Raw genomic sequence first — 22,866 nt, 5'->3', positions numbered from 1 at the left:
CACAACCCAGGACGCTGCAGTTTATAGCAACACAGACAGAAATGGAGATGGTGTGGCCTGGAGAGCTCACTGAAGAACAGACTGCGGTCTCTCTGCTCTGAGGCAGAGGGTTGGAAATGGTCTCTTCTGCTCTGACTCGAGGAAGAGACGCGGAAAGCCACCAGGGAAAGCCACCGGAGAATGAAAGCCCCAAAGACTGATTCCCACTGAGCCCATCCCCCGCCACAGGGGCACAGGGCAACTCCGCCCAAACAGGGTTGCCTGAGTAACAGCGCGGCAGGCCCCTCCCGCAGAAGACAGGCTGGGAAAACAAGAAGCCAGCAACCCTAAGGTGCCAAGAAAACAGGTGCATCTTGCTTGGGTTCTGGTCAATAATTCAGACTCTATACCCTCAAACACCCACCAACAGAATGACTAGGAGGAGGAGCCCCCAAAATAGAAAGGACTCAGAGATCATGACTTATGCTACAGATTTACAAATGGATGCAGATATAACCAAGATGTCGGAGATGGAATTTTCAGACTAGCAATTGTGAAGACAATGGCTAGAATGGAGAAATCAATTAATGGCAACATAGAGTCTCTAAGGGCAGAAATAAAAGCTGAATTGGCAGAACTTAAAAATGCTATCAATGAGATCCAATCCAATCTAGATAATCTAACAGCTAGGGTAACTGAGGCAGAAGAGCGAATAAGCAAACTGGAAGACAATATAATAGATAAAAAGGGAAAAGAGGAGGCCAGGGAAAAACAACTCAGAATCCATGAAAATAGAATCAGAGAAATAAGTGACACCATGAAGTGTTCCAATGTCAGAATTATTGGAATCCCAGAGGGAGTGGAGAGAGAGAGAGGACTAGAAGATATATTTGAGCAAATCCTAGCTGAGAACTTCCTTAATCTGGGGAATGAAACAAACATTCAAGTCCTAGAGGCAGCGGGGACCCCTCCTAAGATCAAGGAAAACAGGCCAACACCCCGGCATGTAATAGTCCAGGGCCTGATGGATTCCCTGGGGAATTCTACCAAACATTCAAAGAAGAAATGATACCTATTCTATAAAATTTTTCCCCAAAAGAGATTTACAGGTAGTCAATCTCGAAAACTGTTTTCAATTATAAGAGCAACCAAGTTTTAATTGCATCCTATTCACTCCATTGATGAGGAAGGGATTCCTGCCTTGGGGTTATAGGGTGGCCAAACACATAATACTTGACACTGGAAAGATGAGATCTACAGGGGTTTATTATTCATATATTCTCCCAACCAAGGGGAAGGAGACACTGCCTACCACTCAGGCAACCCCGAAGTTTTACTTGGGAACCAAGCAAACTAGGGACTATGGGAGGCAAGATTTGTAGCACCAAGAAAGTGAGGTTTTCCCTGGTCCCCACAGGAGGATGTGATTGGCCTGTTTGAATAATTCCATGGGCTGTGGGAGAACTGAAACCCACTCCTCAGGGATAAGCAGGAACTCTGCCTTGTCTCCTTGTTAAGGAGGGCTGTTTGGCTATGGGACTTCATCCATGGGAGCAGAGTGGGAAGGAGAACTTGTGGTTAGGACATTCAAGGTCCTGCCAATATTACCAGATACGAAGGCAGAACATGTTACTGGCCTTACATTTAGGCCCTGCACCACAAGCTAATAAAATAAGATTCTTATGTCTTTGCAGATATTGTTTGTTTATCTCAAGGAAGGAGAAGTTCAGGGGTAGGATGGGATAGTACACTTTAGTATTACCTGTTGGGTTGTTGTCAACAATGGATACTTCATGGCCAGTAGCTTACACTGATCATGTCACAGTTGACTGCTATTAACTCAAGACTTCAAGATGAAGGAAGGAAGAAGGAAAACAAACTTTGCCAACTAAAATTAAAAAAAAAATTCTGCAACTTCTCTTATAGAGAAAAAAGATGTTATTCCATCTACAAAGTAAAAGACAGGTTGTCCTCAGACTTACTTTTAACACTGATAAAGCAATGACTACTGAGTTTTCAGAGTTGAAAAAATAAGCCTCACCCACAAATTTTAAAACCCAAAGATTTTTCTTTGTTTCTGGTGAAGACAATGGAAAATAATTATATATATAATTTTAGAAAATATAGTATCTCTTATATTTCCAAACTAAGTATTTAAGAATAGTATTCTGATGAAATAGATATTAATCAAAATAAGCAGCTAAAGAATGTGGAAAATGAGTTATTTGATGAAAGATACTGAATGAAATGAGTTAGACATAGAATAATGTCCATGATTACAAAACAATGTAAAAAGTTGTATAAAAGATTTTAATATTCATCATTCAATTACTTGACAAAGAAAAAAAGAGAAAACTAAATTTGCTAAATTAAGCATTTTACCTAGGACACAGTCAAGATACATATGTAAAAGCTTAATTATATTTGAATACTTTAAGCAGGTTTAAAAGTACATATAAAATATGTGCTTATAGATATATTCAGTTATTCACCATTATATAAGATCATTTGTATGTACATAAAATATGAGCTTTCAGTGATAGTGATGTTCCTGAAATATGCATACCTCAATATTAATATCTGCATCTGTTGGCATAGGATTATGTGTCATTTTATTTTTATCATTATAATTTTCTGTACTACCTGCACACATTTCAATAAGAAACATTTTTTTAATTTCACAAAAGCAGAACAATAACTTCATTTGCATTTTTGAAGAATTCCTGCAAATATTTTTAAAAACCTTTTTCTTCATCTGCTCCTTTAATTTTTGTTCAAGTCCCTTCTGCTTGAATTCTTAAATCTGTTGGGGAGAGGGCTCACTTATTGTGCCCTTGTGGAAATATTCTTGGTATAAGATCAATATTATTCTCTTCATTATTCCTCTGCTCTTTTGATCATTGAGTCCCAGAGGAGAATCACTCCCCACCTCCACTTGCCCCAGTCCACAAAATATATATAACCCCAAATTAAAAAATCTGTTTTCAAAATTTCAAGAGTTGTTGTCATTACCTAATGGCAACTGAAGGGGACTAGGGGATAACGGAACATTAAGAACAGAGAGTCTTTCCAGGTAAGAACAGCTGACTCAGGATCTCTAGGGAATAACTGTTTTTCCAAAGACTCTTTTCCTCTTCTCATGTTTGCTTGCATGACTGGGTGCTTAGCTCAGAGATGCCTATTTTAATGAAATGTGTTATTTTCACAGTTTGTACAGTGTGAGAAGTACTTCTCGCCATGTGAACTTCATTGAATTGCTGTGCTTGGAAGGTTTAAAAAAATAAAATTTTTAAGATAAATAAGCACTCTCTCAAATATTCTTGAAATTCTTGCTCTTTTCCATCTTCATTTTTAATAAAAAACACTATAGCCATAACAAGACTGACATATTTGTAAGGTTTTACTAAAGTCAACATTCTGTTTCAGCCAATAATTAATTTACTTACCATCATATGATCCCTTTTATACACAGTATAAATAGACTTTCTTTGGAATTATTTCTATATAATTTATTAGTTGTCAACATAATAATTAGTAAAACAAATCGATTCAGTTCCAGGTTAGATGGCGAAGTGCCTGTGTAAAGTAGTCAAAAGCAGCCAGGCAGAAAAGAAGAGAAAGACAGTAGGCTTGCAAATGCAAAATGTAGGATTTTTTGAAAAACTACTTACTCTATTTCTAATCTTTATTGGCATCAGTTGTTAGGTTACCATAGGACAATTCTGAAGATGAACTCTGAGACACTTAGGTCCTCTGATTCTCTTGGAAACTCCAACAATTCAGAACTCACATTTCCCCAAGAAATGCTACATTCATCTACTTTCCACAATTTAATAGGAATAAAAATTAGAATTACTGGCAGGGAGAAGATAAGGTGGGCTATTTCATACAAAGCCACCTTTCATCACATTAAGATATTCTTCTCCATTTGAAAGGAAAAAAATAATTATACCCATAATCCCTATTGTCCAGGCCGATACCCTTCTGTCTACAGGACTTGAAATGCCCACCGACAAAGTAGACAAGCAAGATGAAATCCACCAAATGTCACATCCTCCTTACTTCTGTCGATATGAAAATGAAAACCTCTCTGCCCACTCCTTGCTTCTGAACTCTCATTCCCATCTGTCCTATTCATGAACTTAGCTCATTAGTCTTCTTTCCCCAACCTCTTCCCCCTGTCTGTTCCCTAGAATGTCAGTTCCTTAAGTACTATATATTCTCAAACTCATTTCTGAAGTTCCCCTTTGCATCTATTCCTTAAATAAAACATGTTTTCCCCTCTCTGAATATACTATTTCCCGTATTCCTTTCAATTGGAAGCTTTTTTTTTTTTCCCCACCATGCCATATATCTTAAATTTGAGAGCAGGATTGATATTCTCCTTACTCTTCACTGTTGCTTCCAGATCATTATTTTTTCTCTGTCTTTTGAATTCTCAGCATTTAGCTGTGTACCTGCTCTATACTTTCTTTAGTGATGCTCAAAGATAGTCTCAGGTATTATTCCCTTGGTTACAGACCATATCAGCCAGCCCAAAGCACTTAACTTTCACTCCATTCCTCTCTATGAGACCTCTGTATATCTCATCTTATTCCTTAAGATCCTAACATATTCAACTCCAAATAATTTTCCTTTATTTTACAATTTCATAGTTACACTGTGCATGTTGTCATTATCATAAAGTGAACTATCTTTAAACCACTAATTCAAATTTCCTACTATAACATTTTCCCCAAATCAGTAAGAAGTCAAATATATTGATCTTGCAAATATTGCTATGTGACTTTCAGAAAATTATTTAAATCCTGTATGTCTTTGTTCCCTCATCTGTTAGATGAACATAGTAATACTACTTTTCTGATAGAGTTGATGTAAGGAATAAATTAATTTATCCACATAAAATGCTTAAATAATCCCTGGAACATAGCAAATGTGCAATAAATATTAGCAATCACTATTATTAGTGTTATGATACTTTTCTAATCTTCACTATCATTTTATTATTCTTTCTGTTCTTAATTTATTTCATAATCACTATCCTCAAATGGGCACTCTATACCACCCAGAACATCTTTTTTTTTTTCCCCCCCTTCTTGGTAACTGTGCTTCTCCAATAGGACGAAGTCAATTTCATTCTATTACAGCATTCCTCAAATCTCTGGCTCCCATCTCACTTTCAAATGGTGTGTCTGAAGAAAAGAGAGGGCATCTTTCTGCCATCAAATTCCTAACTCATCTATAGTTGTAAGTATACATATTGTTTTCCCTCCATTTCTTCATTTGTTTACTATATTCACCTTATTTCTCATTATTTCCATTATGTTCCATATTAAGGACTTCATCTCCTTGGTGACTATTTCTTCTCAATCTTTCCCCTTCTTAACAGAATCATATCCATATTCATTCAGACAAGCTCCAGTATAGAGATGGCCAAGGACCTTAAAGGACCAAGAAATTGTTTCCTAATTGTGATGAAGCCAGATGCAGGAAAGAAAGTGATGGAGCTCAACACAAACTCAAGAAGACATGACATGTGAAGACATTATATTTCACTCTTTGAACTCTCTGCTGCCTACAAAACATACTAGCAGGGCAAATTCAGCCAGTAAGAGGCAAACTTATTCTCATACCTCCCACAGTAAAAACCAAACAGGAATATGATAGACATATCCCTTTATATACCTCACATTATCTCTATAAAAACAGAACACTTGAAACCTATGCCTCCAAAAAGGTTTCTTTGCTGACACTGGACCACTGTTATGTGTGTCTTATTTTGAATTGCCCTAGACATCCTCATTTTAGTAATCAAAACCATTATTTACTAATTTATTCAAGCCATAAACATGGGAATCATACTTTACCCATTCCTTCCACTTCATTACCACATCTAACACAAAAACATTCTAGTGGCTTCTACCTTAAAAATATCTTACTAGATCGATTTCTGGCATGACAATGTGAGGAGCTCTATTGATCTGCTTCCCATTGAAATTAGTGAAACTTATAAAAATCAAGCATTTAAAGCCCCTGGAAATGGTCCCAAGGATTAAGAGCCAATAAAGAAATATCTACTCAAGAAAACCTTCAAAAACTGCTGATAAAGGTGAGAGTCTATAATTTTGAACCAAGACTACTTCCTCCTTTCTTCTTCTTCCCTCTCATCTCAACAACGTGCTGACTTCCACAGTCAAGAACACAACGATCTATCTCTTTCCAGATCTTAGAAGGATTTCTTTCTGGAAGCAGTAAGATGTCAGTGTCCATCATCTAGCCTCCAGCTGGATGCTGGCACTGAGTCTCAAATGAGGTCATAAAACAAACTTCAATAAGTTTAGAAGAATAGAACAATATAAAGTATGATTTCACGTATATATGGAATCTAAGAAACAGAACAAATGAGTAAACAACAGAAAAGCAGAAAAAGATCCATAAAGATAGAGAACAAACTGATGATTACCAGAGAGGAGGAGAGGGGAAGGATGGGCAAAATACGTGAAAGAGATTAAGAGGTACAAGGTTCTAATTATTTTTAAAAAGAGGGGAGGGGTAAATAAAAAAGAAAGAAAAGGTAACCTACCAAATATGAGAAAATAGTTGGAAAAAAAATGTGTCCAGTAATGGTTGCACATATCTGTAAATATACTAGAAACAATTAAATTGCACATTTTAAATCGCTAAATTATAAGGTATATAAATTATATCTCAATAAATTTGCTAAAAGCATATCATAAATATGTTACATTTCTGCAATCCATGCCACTATCCTATCTTAGTTAAAACTATAATATCCCCGTATTATTTTACTTATATTTTGGCTATCCCAGTGATCTTTCTACACAGCAAAGTGCATTTTATTTTTTTTATTTTATTTTTTTTAAAGATTTTATTTATTTATTTGAGAGAGAGAGAATGAGAGACAGAGAGCACGAGAGGGAAGAGGGCAGAGGGAGAAGCAGACCCCCTGCTGAGCAGGGAGCCCGATGTGGGACTCGATCCCGGGACTCCAGGATCATGACCTGAGCCGAAGGCAGTCGCTTAACCAACTGAGCCACCCAGGCGCCCACAGCAAAGTGCATTTTAAATAAATGTTAATTAAATCACATCACATAAAGATATGTTTCCTTAAATCAAGCAATATACCAAATTTGACATCTTGACATCATTTTGCCTTATCAACCAAGGTGTTTAAAATGAAATGTAATCATGAAATTCAGAGTCTGTATTAACTTAAGATCATGACCAAATATTTCCTCATTATTTACCTTAATTTATATGCATATATCATTATTATTTTGATTTTATGCTCATATAAGCAGATGTGACTATGGGAAACGCTATTCCAATGGTTCATGTTGTAAAACAAATTACCTAAAAACTCAGTGCCTGATAACAACCACTCTATTTAGCTCAAAATTTTATAGCTCAGAACTTGAGGAAAGTAGGCAAAGAAGTTTTCACTCGCAGTCCCTCGTAGGATGGTAGTCTGTTGTAAATGGTTTTGCAGTCTGAAGGTTTGCTTTGGTTGGACTTTCAAGATAATTTATTCTCAACTAGCTGTTCAATCAGCCTATTAATCAGAGTGCCTATATGTGGTCTCCAAGATCTTAAAATACTTCTTTTTACACCATAGCTTAATTCCTCCAGATGATACTTTTAAAAAGACTCCTAATAGTTATTTACCTTTTAGAACTGGATTCATGGAGAAGAGTCATTTAAGACTGTATTCCTCCAACTGGAGTCTTAAGTGTAGTAGTAAACTATCTACTTCCTTCCTTAAGCCGGTTGGAAGAGGATACATGGTAGTCAATCCTCTCAGCTTCAGCACCTTAGACTTTTGGTCAGAGAGTGTTTGGCTCAGAGCTAAGGATTGCCTTCCCTTGCAAGTCCAAAGCCACCTTCCAATCATCGCACTGAGGGTATCTTGCAAGACACATCCACCAGAATCCTCAGTCTCCCTCCAACTTCCCCAGTAATCTTTACTACAGAGAGTCTTGAATAGCTGCCTTGGACTTAACATCAACAAGAATTGAAAAATGTATTTTCTTTGGTAGAAATATAGAAGAAGATTTGGGGGGTGGGGACATTGAGGAAGTTTTAAAATCAGAGTTGCTCTCATTGTTATCAGTAGAGTCTCAGGGGTCCTAAGAATGCTCCATTGGTGTTTGAAAAAAAAAGTAACTAGGAAGAGGAAGGAGATGGTGGGTCTTTTGGAATTCCGTCTCAACCATGTATTGGGATATTTCATAGGTGTTTCCAAGAAAGGTTTCTGCTTCTAATTTTTTAAAACTGCTAACATATATAATAGTCCAACAAATCAATTTATTTTTTCATGTGACATTGATGTTACTTGTCCAAAAGTAAATAACCCTGAGGAAGGAGTTCACATTTCATTACTCTTTTGATCCTGTTTAGAGATTTTAATGCTTAGCGGTGTATCTGGTGTTGCAAAGAGAAATGCTGTTGAGATACACTGTTTGGCTAAGTCATTTAACCCAACATTTCAGGTTGGCATTTGGCACAGCTAATACTTTAAAGCTAATATTTCACAAAAATCTCTTAAAAGAGATGTCCTCTCCATTATATACTTTTTATAAAGGTTAAGTGCACAGTGTTTCACTTTTAAGGTGATTCTGGAATTGATAACAAAGTCACTCCCTTGTTTTAGAGATGTCAACCGTAATACATGGTTCATTAAAAAATGACCCATGGTCTTTCTGGCTCTTAATGCCTTCCTTTTGGTATTTGAAGTAGAAACCTATGCTTGACTCCCTCATCTGAAAAATTTATTGTCATTGACTTTTCTATGTAAGAATTAAGCAGTGTAATTCATCTCTTTGCTCCCTACCTAAAATGATTTTTCTGTAAAAATTAAGCCAATCACTTGTCAAGGTTTAGATATTCATGCTTCTAAATGTCTACCTTTGATCAACCACAAAAGATAACTCAGTGCAGAATATAATGACCCATCCATCTCCCATAATGTGAATATATGTATGTTAGCTAATTGTTTATACTTCAGATGATATTAGAATATAAGTAATGGCTTATTTATTGTATAAGGTACAATCAAAATAAATATTATTAAATTATGTGAATAGTATATAGACATACTGTGAAGTTTCCTGTTTTTAAATCATTGAGATGTCTCAAATTACACAGAAAATTCACACACGTATGCATGCGTGCCTGCACGTGCGCGCACACACACGTGGAGTTTAAATAAATGGCTTTGAGAACTTTGGACCTCAATCTTAATATGCAAACAACACATTGTCTTCAGAGTTTTTCAATAATTCCACCTTTGTGACAGATTAGGTCTCCTTTAGGTCCTGAAAATGAATGCAAATGAAATGCATTTACTAAAGCAGATTGATGCTAAAGCTTCTTCTTTCTCTGTGCCTGACAATTAAAAAAAAAAAAAGACGTTTCTTTTGAACACTGCGTCTATGTGCTGATGTGTGATTTTAATATTGCTATCTGTTTTTCTCTTTTGATCACAGATTGATCCAATTGTGATCATTTGGATTTATGCAACTGTGAAAGAAGTGTAGGTAGCAGAAGTGATTCTTTACAGACTGTCATTACTTAAACAGTGAATGTAAACCTTGGTTAGTGTAACATTCTTAAAGTATAGTTTTTAATTCGTGAAAATATCAATGCAAACTGCATCTTCTTACCTGTGAGCATAAGAAACTAAGACTTCTCGCAAATAATTCCTTTACAATTGTTTATCCTTCCCAATCCTTGTGTCATCTTCCTCTGTTCAAAATACTTGCTACTGCAAACGATCTCCCGTCTCCACATCAGGAAATATAGGGAGTTTCCGAGCAAAATTGATATAATCTCTTCTCTAAAATGTTTTATTTTTTAAAATGTTGAGCGACAATAAATACATGTCATTTTTTTGTTACCAGAGCTATTATTTAAAAACACTGTGTTGGGGCGCCTGGGTGGCTCAGTCGTTAAGCGCCTGCCTTCGGCTCAGGTCATGATCCCGGGGTCCTGGGATCGAGTCCCACATCGGGCTCCCTGCTCAGCGGGAAGCCTGCTTCTCTCTCTCCCGCTCCCCCTGCTTGTGTTCCCTCTCTCTCTCTGTTAAATAAATAAATAAATAAATAAAATCTTTAAAAATAAATAAATAAATAAATAAATAAATAAATAAATAAATAAATAAAAACACTGTGTTTTGCACAGCGTGGACAGCTCTGTTCTCACTCTTTTGGCTTTTGTCATACAGCTGTGTCCTCCCCTACTCACAACTGCAACTCTTCTCTCCAAACTCCAAGTAAGTACATGGTGCAAGATAATGGACTCTCGACTTTGTACTTTCTCAAGCAGCATTTGCATGGTTAAATGCAATCCTGAAAAAGTGAGGGTAAAAAAAATTCAGTGTGTTTCATCTTTAAGAATATTGGAAGTCTTTATGTTTCATATACTATCACATACAGGAAAGAGAATATTAGTGTTGGTTTCACATATACTTTTCAAATGGGCAATATACATTGGAAATAAGCTTTCAATTATCAGCCACAGTGAGCTCCATGAAGAACCCTGACTGTTTGGCTGAGTTTGAAGCAGTTCAGAGAAACTTTCCTAACCAAACAGCTGGAATTTTATTGCTTTTTCACTTTTCTTAAATGACTTTCACACCAAGTCTCATCTCATCCTAGTAACCACAGTGGGATTTTACATTTTTTTTTCCTTCAAGCAAGCTTAGATATCTTAAAGTTGTAAACTTAAGTAAAGTTGAAATGTGACAGCTATTTAATTACTCAATTTTGTCCTGTCTTTTCACAAACTCCTCGATAGCAATAAACAGTAAAATATGATAAATATTTTTACAAGAAATAAATTCCCCAGGATAATGAGTCCAAAATAATATTGAGCAGCCAACATTCTTCCTCAGAACAAAGGCTCATATTTGAAATAAATATACTTAGGAAAAAAATGATAATTAAAAAAATATATATCTAGAGAAATGTGTTAAATCTCCACAGAAAAATCTGTTCTGAATAAAATAAGTCACGGAATCTTCCCTGCCTAGATGTTGTGGCTCTTGCAACAGAATGAAACTCAGAGACAATCTTCTGGATAAGACAAACTAGATTAATGTACAGGTTTCATAAAAATAATACATCCTTAAAAATTGAGACTAATCCTCAGACATTTTTGAATTATCAGATGTTGGTCAAACATCTGCACATGTAACCAAAATTTTGGTGTCCTAGTGGTGCTGTAATGACAAAAATTCTAGACGAGGAGCTAGAAAAGCTGGATTCTGCCACCAATTGATGCGAATAGGGGAAAGTGGGGCTCAATTTCTTCTGCTTGTTAGAAATCTGTCATTTTTAACTTTCTGTTAAATTCTGTATTTACGTATTATTTACATAAGTATAGCCAGAGGAATGAACAGGGATTCTAAATGCACATTTTGGTGAGCTGGTGCTTCTGTGTAGGGATACTTACCAACACAGTACCAATTCCTGTTGCTTACTATTCTTTGTACAGAGAATGAACAAGAACCAGTACACCAATTATAGGTTCTAAAAATATCATGCTAATTGAGATTTATAATTTTATTTACTTTTAGGCCTGAAACTGGTGATATCAAATGTAGTAAATGAAATATTTTACCATAGCCAACTAAAAACATGTTTCCCACCATCGATGGTTTATCTAATCTCTACCCTAAGTAGATTTTCTGAAATCATCAGAGTTGAAAAAATAAATGGTTGAAGTATACAGTACACATCTCAGTGTTATGGTAACAAAAAAGGATTTACTCTTCCTATTAGAAAATGGTTAAAAAGATTATTTTTTTCCATATTATGAAATAATTTATAGGCATTAAATAATGTTTTTGAGTCATATTTACTGGCTAGGAAATGTTGACAGTACATTGTTAAGGAGATAAAGAATACAAACTTTATAGATGGTGATACCAATCCGGTATTTGTGTGTAGTGAACACATTGGACTTGGTAACAGTATTTTAATTTCTTTACAGTATTCCTAAGCATTCTACTGTTTTTTCAGAGTTCTTCACCTTGGAGTTAGCTGGGCATTAAGGAATTAGGTTGGAACAAAACAGAGCAAAGAACCTAGTTATTAGAAGGAAAGAGGTGAAGTGAGAAATATGAAGCAGAGGTCCTAGCAGGATGTAACAAAGGAGAAACCGTGATACATTTCTGCCAGTTGTGAATAATTCCTTAGGCAAATCAGCAAAGGTAAAGAAGGATAAGATAAAAACTGAAAATTCTGCATTTACTCAGTTTGGGGGCTCAGATAACATTAGTTACATATTATTCAAAAGGTGACTCCTTTTGAAGGTGGAGAACCTGGACTCAAGTGCATAGCATGAAAATCATGGAGTAATTTTGACACCAGAATAGCTCAAAAGCAAAATACTTGAAACATATTATTTTATCTACTGTCTCAGTCTAGTACTCTAATTTATGAAAGCTAGAATGTTATATTATTTCATTTCACAGCCTCCATTTATTTTCTACCGACTAAACGACAAGGCTTTTTGTCCTTAACTAATGACAAATAATTATATAACTTCAGTTTTTCCCCTAATTTTACCGGTTATTTCTATTTTTAAAAAAAAGTTAACAATAACCATTCAAACAGACATGATCTAATCCTGACCTACATTTGATATATTTAAAGGAAGTTAATATGAAAATATTTGTGATGCCCAGTTTTATTTTATTTATTTTTAAGATTTAGTTATTTATTTTAGAGAGGTGGGAAAAAGCATGTGGGGTGGGTAGGGAGGGGTGGTGGCAGGGGGAGAGAGAGAATGTCAAGCAGACTCCCTGCTGAGCATACAGTTCATGGTGGGGCTTGATCCTACCACCCTGAGATGGGTACCTGTCCCAAAATGAAGAGACAGAGGCTCAACTGACTGAATGACTCAGGCACTCCCAAGATGCCCAGTTTTAAAGGCTGACACATCTCAGTGAGCTCACCATAGACTGGGACATATGCTTTCAACCACTAAGTCTAGAACCTTATAATTTCCTTCATCTAGTGGTGGTCAGATTCTAGCGAATGTGTTTCTGCCTTTGAAAATCAAATGAAATTGTTTGATAGCAAGTTTATTCATAAACCTGGGTCAAGAATCAGTTAGGAACTCACACCATTCTTCCTGTTAGCTCTATTCAGAAAGTAAATTCATATGCCAGCTGATTGCTTTAAACATACAAAAATGAAGCAAACACAGTTGCAGATTTTCAATCATGATTTTAAACACAAAACAAAAAAACACTGGAATAGTCATTTGTCATTAGAAAAACTTAGCATTTGAATTTTGCTGCATAAAGAATAAACCATTCTCGTTCTTCACTTCTTTTTATAGAATCTATGAGCTTCCAATCTTCAGAATTCCATGATTAAAAATTATAACACCTCATTTCTTTTATTTGCTAATTTCTTTTATTCTTATTTTTGTGTACACTATCTGTCCTAATTTTAATCAACACTTTTCAGAGTTTCCTGAACAAACTTTAAGCCCCTTGTATTAATTTCAATTAGATTCAGTTTTGTCCTGCCTGAAATACTGCATTCACCTTTGACTCTTTTCAGATCCCATTAAGGTGGCCTCTTGCCTTTCAACAGTTACAGCATTTTTTCTCCAACTTGTGTCTTGACCTGTAATATATTTGAACTTAGAACGAAGTATGTGAGTAATTTGTTAACAAGTTAGAGATCTTGAATACAGTTTTATTTTGTAAAGCACATTTATTGATTTATAGGTAGGAAAGTTCAGACAAAATAATTTTTGTTCATCTCCTATGCCTTTGTGAGACATATTGATCGTAAAATATTAATACCAATGCCATAGTCTGACTCCATTTTTTTGGTATTTGAGAGCTGATAGCTTTCAAGCCCCACTTTTCCTCTGTCCTTGCACTGGTCTGAATGTTTGTGTCCCCCAAAATTCATATGTTGAAATTTTTAACCACAGAGGTGATGGTATTAGGAAGTGGGGCCATTAGGAGGTGCTTGAGTCCTGAGAGTAGAGCCCTCAGGGATGGGATTAGTGCTTTATAAAAGAAACCCACTGACTAACCTAGCTCCTTGCACAATATAGGCAGACCCAGGAGAAGCTGCTGCCTATGAATCAGGAAGTAGGCACTCACCTGACCCTGTGGGTATTCTTATCTGGAACTTCCAGCCTCCAGAACTGTGAGAAATACATTTCTATTGTTTATAAGCCACCCAGTCTGGGGTACTTTGTTACAGCAGCTCAAATGAACTAAAGACACCTTCTGCCTCAGTCTGGGTTAGCCCATAAGAAAGCCCATGGGCTCCTCTTTTGCCTCTGAAAGGAAATTCAAACCTCACAAAACCTGGCTCCCTAGTGGGAACACTTCCCAGGTGTACTCTCTAGCCAAACTTGCTCTCTGGCTCACTCAAACCAGCCTGCAACTACCTGCATGGGCCCTGCTCTCCCCAGGTTTCCCTTGTAGACTCTGAGTAATAAATTCTCTAGCTGTTGGAGTATCTCCAGAGTCAACATTCAACTTGTTCATTGGGAAGGGGGTCTATCTACCTCCATGGGTGACTTGAAAATATTTAAATGGCTGTGCCATTTCCCTGTGTTTAGGTGACAGTGCTGTGATAATTACAAAAGTAGAAAGTACCAAGTACCTGGAAAAATAGGAGTCCTTCTTCTAGCAAGGTCACACAGGAAGTACTATGAATTCACCTAAAACAGAGCTCATTGCCCAGTTTTCCTATCATTTTAGTATCTCAGATATGAACTTAAAAGAATGGCAACATATATATGTTTGGTGAGAACTTTTGAATTGAACCAAGAAAGGCATATAGATATATTATTCTTAATGAAGTTGTTAATCATTTACATAATAATATAATATGTAATATATAATATATTAAGGAGTATTTTGTTAAAAATTTGCAAAGAGCATATTTTTACAATCAGTTGGTGTCACTACAACATCTCACTGAGTTTCTTCTCATTAATTACATGTGAGACAAAAGAACATAATTCATAAAAGTGATTAATTAAGATATTCCCATACTCTTAGGGGGAAGGTAAATATGTTTTGTCTGATTGTTTTTGTTTGTTTGTTTTTCAGCTCTAGAGCAGATAATGTCTGAGTCAAAGTAGTGGTTTTGTTGTTTAGAACATCGAGGCCCTTTAGGAGAGCCCACTGGTTTTCCAAGAGGGGTTAAAAAATAAAGCTTTATGTTTAGAGAATTGAAAAAGGCAAAATTAATGTGCAAGTTTGAATCTTTGAAAATTGAGAAAGGTTGGAGATCCTGAAAGTGAGTGCTAGTGGGAGGTGACACCTCAAAGGGGAAGACGGATCACTTGGTGTAGTGACTATATAGTTTCCATGAGATTCCATGTGGCTGAGCTTTGCAATACTGGTGTAGAGATGATCACCTTTAAATGGATCATCTAGACCAGGGCAAAGAGGAACCGCAATTCTTTTTTTTTTTTTTTTTTTTTAAAGATTTTATTTATTTATTTGACAGAGAGAGGCAGTGAGAGAGGGAACACAAGCAGTGGGAGTGGGAGAGGGAGAAGCGGGCTTCCCGCGGAGCAGGGAGCCCGATGCGGGGCTCGATCCCAGGACCCTGGGACCATGACCTGAGCCGAAGGCAGACGCTTAACGACTGAGCCACCCAGGCGCCCCGAGGAACCGCAATTCTAATACTACAAATTTAAAAGTAGATTTTCCACCATTTTCCTGGGGCTGCATAAGCCTCTGGTTCTGATATTTTACAATGGATAGAGACAGAGATCCTGAAAATGAAAAAATACTAGATTATTGCCAATATTGTTAAGAAGTTCAAGCTGAATTTAAAATAATTTAGAATAAATTAGAATAACTTAAAATAATTTTTACAATGTGGCCTTTATTGATAACCAACTACCATGTAGTAATTCATAGATTTTACACACACACACGCACACACAAAGCATCACTTCCTCTGTGCCAGGCATTGTAATAAGCATGAGGGATCTATCATTCACGAGGACAGAGAAGGCCCTGTATTCATGAAACTCTATTCCATTGAGAGAGATGGGGGGAAAGTAAGTTATAATATAAACTAACCTCAGTGACAGATGCTATGAGAAAAAAATAAAGCCCTTTGACAAGTCATTCTCCAGACAAGAAGAACTGGCCCACAGAAGAGATGCCATGTAATCTGTGACCGGAGTGATGAAAAAGGTTCAGCTATTGGGATATCCAGTGACAATCAAGGAAGAGAAACAAGTGAATAGGGTCTGAGTGGGATCATGTCCACATTTTAAGAATTCAATATATGCTAAAATGGCCCCCGGATTGTTACCTTCCATAAGATTTCTCTTTCATTATAACCTGCCTTAGGTTTCCTGGATGGATATAATTGATTTTCATATGGGATTATAGACCTCCCACCCTATTTTTGGCTTAGTAGAGAGGGGCATATATCTTCAGGATTCCCTAGTAGCTTAAATCTGTGGGAGTTCATAGGAGTGAGGAAGAATGTCCACATTCTAGAAAATATTAAAAATGTTGTCACTTACAAGAGTGATTAGGCTATAATGATATATATATATATATATATGTATAAGTGACACGACAAATCTTTTCGAGATACATTTAGCCACATACCAAATTTAACAGTACCATTAAACTTAAGTAAAATTCTTAACAACAAAAACAAAACAAAAAACTTTCACCCATTAAACAAATTCCTTTCCATTACATAAAATCTAAGCCGCAGGAAAGAAGGGTAAAAATCACCATGAAACATAACTTATTTGAATAGAGCCAATGGAGCGAGGCATCAAATTTTTCATTATCAAAGCGTATTGCTCCGTAAAGCTGAAATCATTGCTCTGCTCTTATTTTGGGTAGTTAATCACCTTTCTACAGAAAAGAAAGGACAAACATTTACCAATGTACCTTGGACATCCCTCTTTATGCATTTTTCTCATTTAACTTCTCTATAGATCATATACACATCTATTTACATTAAAATAGCCTAAGCATTACCTTTACACACAACTAAGACTACTCTAGGGAATACACTGTGCTTCCCATTTGTGAACACTCTCCTCTGATTTACTTATCCCTGTTTCCCCCCAGTGCTGGATCCTTGGAATTACTAGATAAGCAGGGTGATTTCTCTCACCTTACTAAAACTGATGTTTCTCTAAAAGAATTTGTGAATTTGCCAGAGGTCTAATCTCAAGTACGCAACCCTGTGAAATACATGTTGTTTTATTTTTAATTGTGGTAAAATAGTCATAACATAAAATTTACCACCTCAATCATTTTTAAGCATACGATTCAGTAATGTTAAATGCATTCAAGTTGTCAGACAACCAGTCTCCAGAACATTTTCAACTTGCAAAACTAAAACTCTATATTCACTAAGCAACTCCTTCCCCCAGCCCCTGGCAACCAAGATTCTTCTGTCTCTGTGAATCTGACTGCTCTAGGTACTCTATATAAGGTGGAATCATACAGTACATGTCTTTTTGTGACTGGTGTATTTCAGTTAGCAAAATGTTCTGACGGTTTATACATGCTGCAGCATGTGTCAGATTTGCGGTTTTTTATTTTATTTTTATTTTTTTTAAGATTTTATTTATTTATTTGACAGAGAGAGAGATAGTGAGAGCAGGAACACAAGCAGGGGGAGTGGGAGAGGGAGAAGCAGGCTTCCCGCCGAGCAGGGAGCCCAATGTGGGACTCGATCCCAGGACCCTGGGATCATGACCTGACCCGAAGGCAGACGCTTAACGACTGAGCCACCCAGGCACCCCAGATTTTGGGTTTTTTAAAGATTGATTAATATTCCATTGTACTATATACTACATTTTACTTCTCCATTCATTCATTGATGGACCCTTGGGTGGCCACCACCCTTTGTTTATTGTGAGTAATGCTGCCTTAAAAGTGGGCTTAGTCGGGGCGCCTGGGTGGCTCAGTCATTAAGCATCTGCCTTTGGCTCAGGTCATGATCCCAGGGTCCTGGGATCGAGCCCTGCATCAGGCTCACTGCTCGGCGGGAAGCCTGCTTCTCCCTCTCCCACTTCCCCTGCTTGTGTTCTGTCTCTCGCTCTCTCTCTCTCTGTCAAATAAATAAATAAAATCTTAAAAAAATAAAATAAAAATGGGCTTACTCATATTTCTCTAAGACCCTACTTTCAATTATCTTGGGTATATACCCAAAAGTGAAATTACTAGGTTATATGTTAATTCTATTTTTATTTTATTTTATTTTTTTGAGAGAGAGACAATGAGAGGGGAGGGGCAGAGAGAGAGGGAGAGAGAGAATCTTAAGCAGGCTCCGTGCCCAGGACAGAGCCTGTTGCAGGGCTTGATCTCACAACCTTGAGATCATGACCTGATTTGAAATCAAGAGTGGGATGTTTAACCAACTGAGCCACCCAGGTGCCCCGATAATTCTATTTTTAATTTTTTGAGGAACCATCATACTGTTTTCCATAGCAGCTATCCCATGCTTTATCCCCACCAACAGTGCCCAAGTGTGTCAATTTCTACACATTTTTTGACAAAATTTTTATTTCTGTTGTTATTCTATGCTAACGGGTATGAGGTGATATCTGATAGTGGTTTTGATTTGTATTTCACTAATGTTTAGTGATGTCGAGTATCTTTTTGTATACTTATTAGTCATTTGTATATCTTGTTTGGAGAAATGTTTATTCAAGTCCTTTGCCCCCCTCTTTTTAATGGGGTTGTTTTGTGTTGCTCACTTTTAGAAGTTATTTATATACTGTGGATATTAACCCCTTATCAGGTTAAAATCAAAATCAAAAAACTCCCAACAAACAGAAATCCAGTACCAGATGACTTCACAGGTGAATTCTACCAAACATTAATTAATTAATACCTTTTCTTCAGAAACTATTCTAAAAAATAGAAGAAGATAGAAAACTTCCAAATTCATTCTATGAGGCCAGTACCACCGATACCTAAACCAGATAAAGACACCACAAAAAAAAGGTAACTACAGGCCAGTATCTCTGATGAACATAGATTAAAAAAATCCTCAACAAAATACTAGCAAACCAAATCCAACAATACATTTAAAGAAATTATTCACCATGATCAAGTGGGATTTATTTCCAGGTTGCAAAGGTTGTTCAATATTCACTAACCAATCAACATGATACATCATATCAATAAGAGTATAAAAACCATATGATCATTTCAATAAATGCAGAAAAAGCAATTGACAAAGTAAAACATCCATTCATGATAAAAGGCCTCAATAAAGTTTAGAGGGAGCATACCTCACCATCATAAAGGCTGTATATGAAAAACACACAGCGAACATCATACTCAGTGGAGAAAAACTAAGAGCTTTCCCCCTAAGGTCAGGAACATGACACGGATGTCCACTCTCACCACTGTTATTCAGCACAGTACTGGAAGTCCTAGCTGCAGCAGACAACAAAAAGAAGTAAAAGGCATCCAAATTGGTAAGGAAGAAGTAAAAATTTCACTATTTGCACATGACATGATGCTATATATAGAAAACCTGAAAGACTCCACCCAAAAAAACCTACTAGAAATGTTCAGGTTTTTGATGCATTTTTCCCCCTTTGGTATAGTTGGCAGGATTTTTGAGGCATTTTTAATTAATTTTTGTATATAATGTAAGGTAAGGGTCCAACTTCATTTTTTTGCAGTAGATATCCAGTTTTCCCAACACCATTTGTTGAAAAGATTTTTTTCTCCATTGAATAGTCTCAGCACCCTTTTTAAAAGTCACTTGACCATATATGCAAGTGACATACTTTACATATAAATTATATTTTGGTCTCTGGCAATTTGTATTAGCCTGATTAATGTGTTCAAGTAATGCCAAAATCTAAATAATGAAAAGCGAGACTTAACAACTTTTAAAAATGTTAGGCAAATCTGAACATCTTAAAGTAATACTTTTTTCCCACAATACATATTTTTTAGCGTTTTTGAAACTTAAAACCAATGCCATGTTTTACAGATTAATTGAAAGACTGAATCCATTTGAAAATGAAATTAAAATATTAACATATTTCATATTTTGGAAGTTATTTATCTAAATGGCCAAAGAAATATTGCCTTTGTAAAATGTGATTTGTTGGGGTAACTAAATAAAAAGAAAACAATTATATTACTTTCCATGTCTCGACTGCAGGTGGTTGGGATACACTACTAGGGCATCCTGGGAATACAGAGGACGGCTGTCTCAGCTGTCTGCTTTGTACTGGCACCCGTCTTCACTACCAGTAACCAAGTACAAGCTCACCCACCCCAACTTTCAGGAAAGCATTATCCCTGCCCCACTCCATTTCAGCATATTTGTAAATTATCAGACACCCCTGCATCTAATGTACAAATATACCTATGAAAAAGTAAGAGTCCATATGTAGGATTCAGGTTGGAGTTGATAGAATCTGAGTCAGGTGCCAGGGTGTAAGAGGCAGTGTTTTGAGATGAAACTACAGTTAACAGCAGAGAGGCAGGCCCCAGGTGGCATCGATCTGAAGGGAATGTTGAAACTACCAAATTCAGGAAATAAATAAAGCCCTGTGTTGGGGGAGGCCATCAACAAGACATGATCCCTCAAGCTGGACCCAGGCAATTGGAGGTTCATCACCCCTTCCCTTGTTCTTGGAAATGTGCATTCCACCTGCCTTCTCTGCTTCCAGAAGCTCCCCAAAGATGCGGACTTGTGATAGTAATGTAATGATGAGACTGTTTGGACAATCTACATGACCGAACCCAGTTAAGGCCTCTATGTAAAAATCTGAGATTAGAGCAGGTGGGTGTGGAGATCTACTTGTCTTGTGGCCACCTAAGACTAGTCTCCTAAGTTCCCTTCCTTATTAAAAACTGGCCCCGGGGCACCTGGGTGGCTCAGTCGTTAAGCGTCTGCCTTCGGCTCAGGTCATGATCCCAGGGTCCTGGGATCGAGTCCCGCATCGGGCTCCCTGCTCAGCGGGAAGCCTGCTTCTCCCTCTCCCACTCCCCCTGCTTGTGTTCCCTCTCTCGCTGTGTCTCTCTCTCTCTCTGTCAAATAAATAAATAAATAAATCTTTAAAACAAAACAAACAAACAAAATAAAACTGCCCCCTACCAATCTGGAGTGGTCTGCCTCTTTCTTCAGTCTTCCCCTGCTGGTTTCAGATTGCACCCAGGAAGCTCCCAAGGTTGTGAAGCAACACCTTGGTGTCCCATACCAAACAGGGAAATGTAAGAAACTGAAATTTACCCAGTGTATCAGATAGTGTTTAGGGATGCCTAGGACCTTAGTTTTACTTGTGAAGTAACCCGAGGATGATTAACAGACTGGAACATAGTTTAGGAATGTGAAAATTAGGAAGAGAGAGAAAATATGAGAGTAAGAAATGGAAGCTATACATTCCTTCACTTATAGTAAGGAATTATACCACACACACACACATACACACACACAGTCTTAGATAATAAGTGATAAGAAAAACTTAAAGTAGCAAAGAACTGAATAACACTCATGTTAAAAGTTACCATTTTAGGTAGGTGGTGGATAGGAAAGGCCTCACTGTGGCAGTAATATTTGACATAAAACCTGAAAGAGGGGTTTGTATCCAGCCATGTGCTTAGCTGTGTGCTGGAGATGAGCGTTCCAGGTAAAGAAAATGGCAAAGGGCAAACACTCTGAGGCAGGGCAGGTCTCGTTTAACCCAGGAATGAAAGGAGCAAGATGGGGAATAGGAGATGAGCTTGGAGAGGTAATGAGTCCCCAATCATAGAGTCTCTTGGAATATTTATGCTTGAGTAATGTAGGACCCCATTGTTGTTTCTGAACAGAAAAGTAGGATAAAAATGTATGTGAAGTGTGTTACTCAGTTTGTATTGTTGAGAATAGGCTTAGTGGGTCTGGCCAATCATTTAACTATGGCTCCAGAGTCTACGTTACACGTGGCTCACTGTGCAGTTACAATGTCATAGACACTTTCAGAGACAGAGTCAAGTTTCACTCAAGTAATTTATTATATGAGACAAACAGAGAGAATATGAAAAAGAGTGTGTCTGCAACTGTATTCACAGATTTGACAAAAGAAGTATATGTGACTACCTCACAAGTCATATTTTTAACTAAAGCTTAGCATAATCTACAATTTAAAATGAGATTGAAAATGATTGAATTCTAATTCACTTTCAGGGGAGATTTTCTATCATTAAGCACTTTGCTGGCAATAAGATCTTGAATGAAAAGAGAAAAATTCAATTCGTTTTTAAAGAAAAACATCAGAGGATATAAAAATTCATAAACATGTGCAAAAAGACTTCTCTATCCTACCATCTGGGAAATTATAAAGATCATTTTACACAAATTCTATTGCAGGTGGTTGAGCTGAAAACTCTTGACATTCTGATAGTTATAAGAGCAATAAATGGTATATTCACAGGGCTTAGAAAATATGCAGAAATAGAAGCATGCTGTCTATTTATAGTCATACTGTAATTTGCTTTAGTGTACAATTATATGAAAACAGATGTTAGAGATAAGTATGTACTGAAAGAACAACCTCCATCACATGACGATAATATATCCTTTCTTCATTAAAGAGTTCTGAAATAATAATACATACAATTGCTATGAATTCATATGGTCCTTTTAATATTAAGCTGTTAATATTCATCGGCTTATAGTTGTTTTCACAGTTCTTATTGATTTCCTTTCTGCTTGTGCTAAGCCATCTGTTATAGACTTAGATTTATTTAGAAAAACACCTTCTGCTTGGTTAGAGACAATCAGAATTTAGCCTGTAATGGCATTTCATACTTCTTTTTGACCCCTGTAGAGAAGGAAGTCTCAAGTTGACCTTCATGTACCTATTTAAGGA

This window comes from Neomonachus schauinslandi, chromosome 1, assembly GCF_002201575.2.
Source record: "Neomonachus schauinslandi chromosome 1, ASM220157v2, whole genome shotgun sequence".
Taxonomy (NCBI): domain Eukaryota; kingdom Metazoa; phylum Chordata; class Mammalia; order Carnivora; family Phocidae; genus Neomonachus; species Neomonachus schauinslandi.
Note: the sequence above shows the minus strand (reverse complement) of the source record.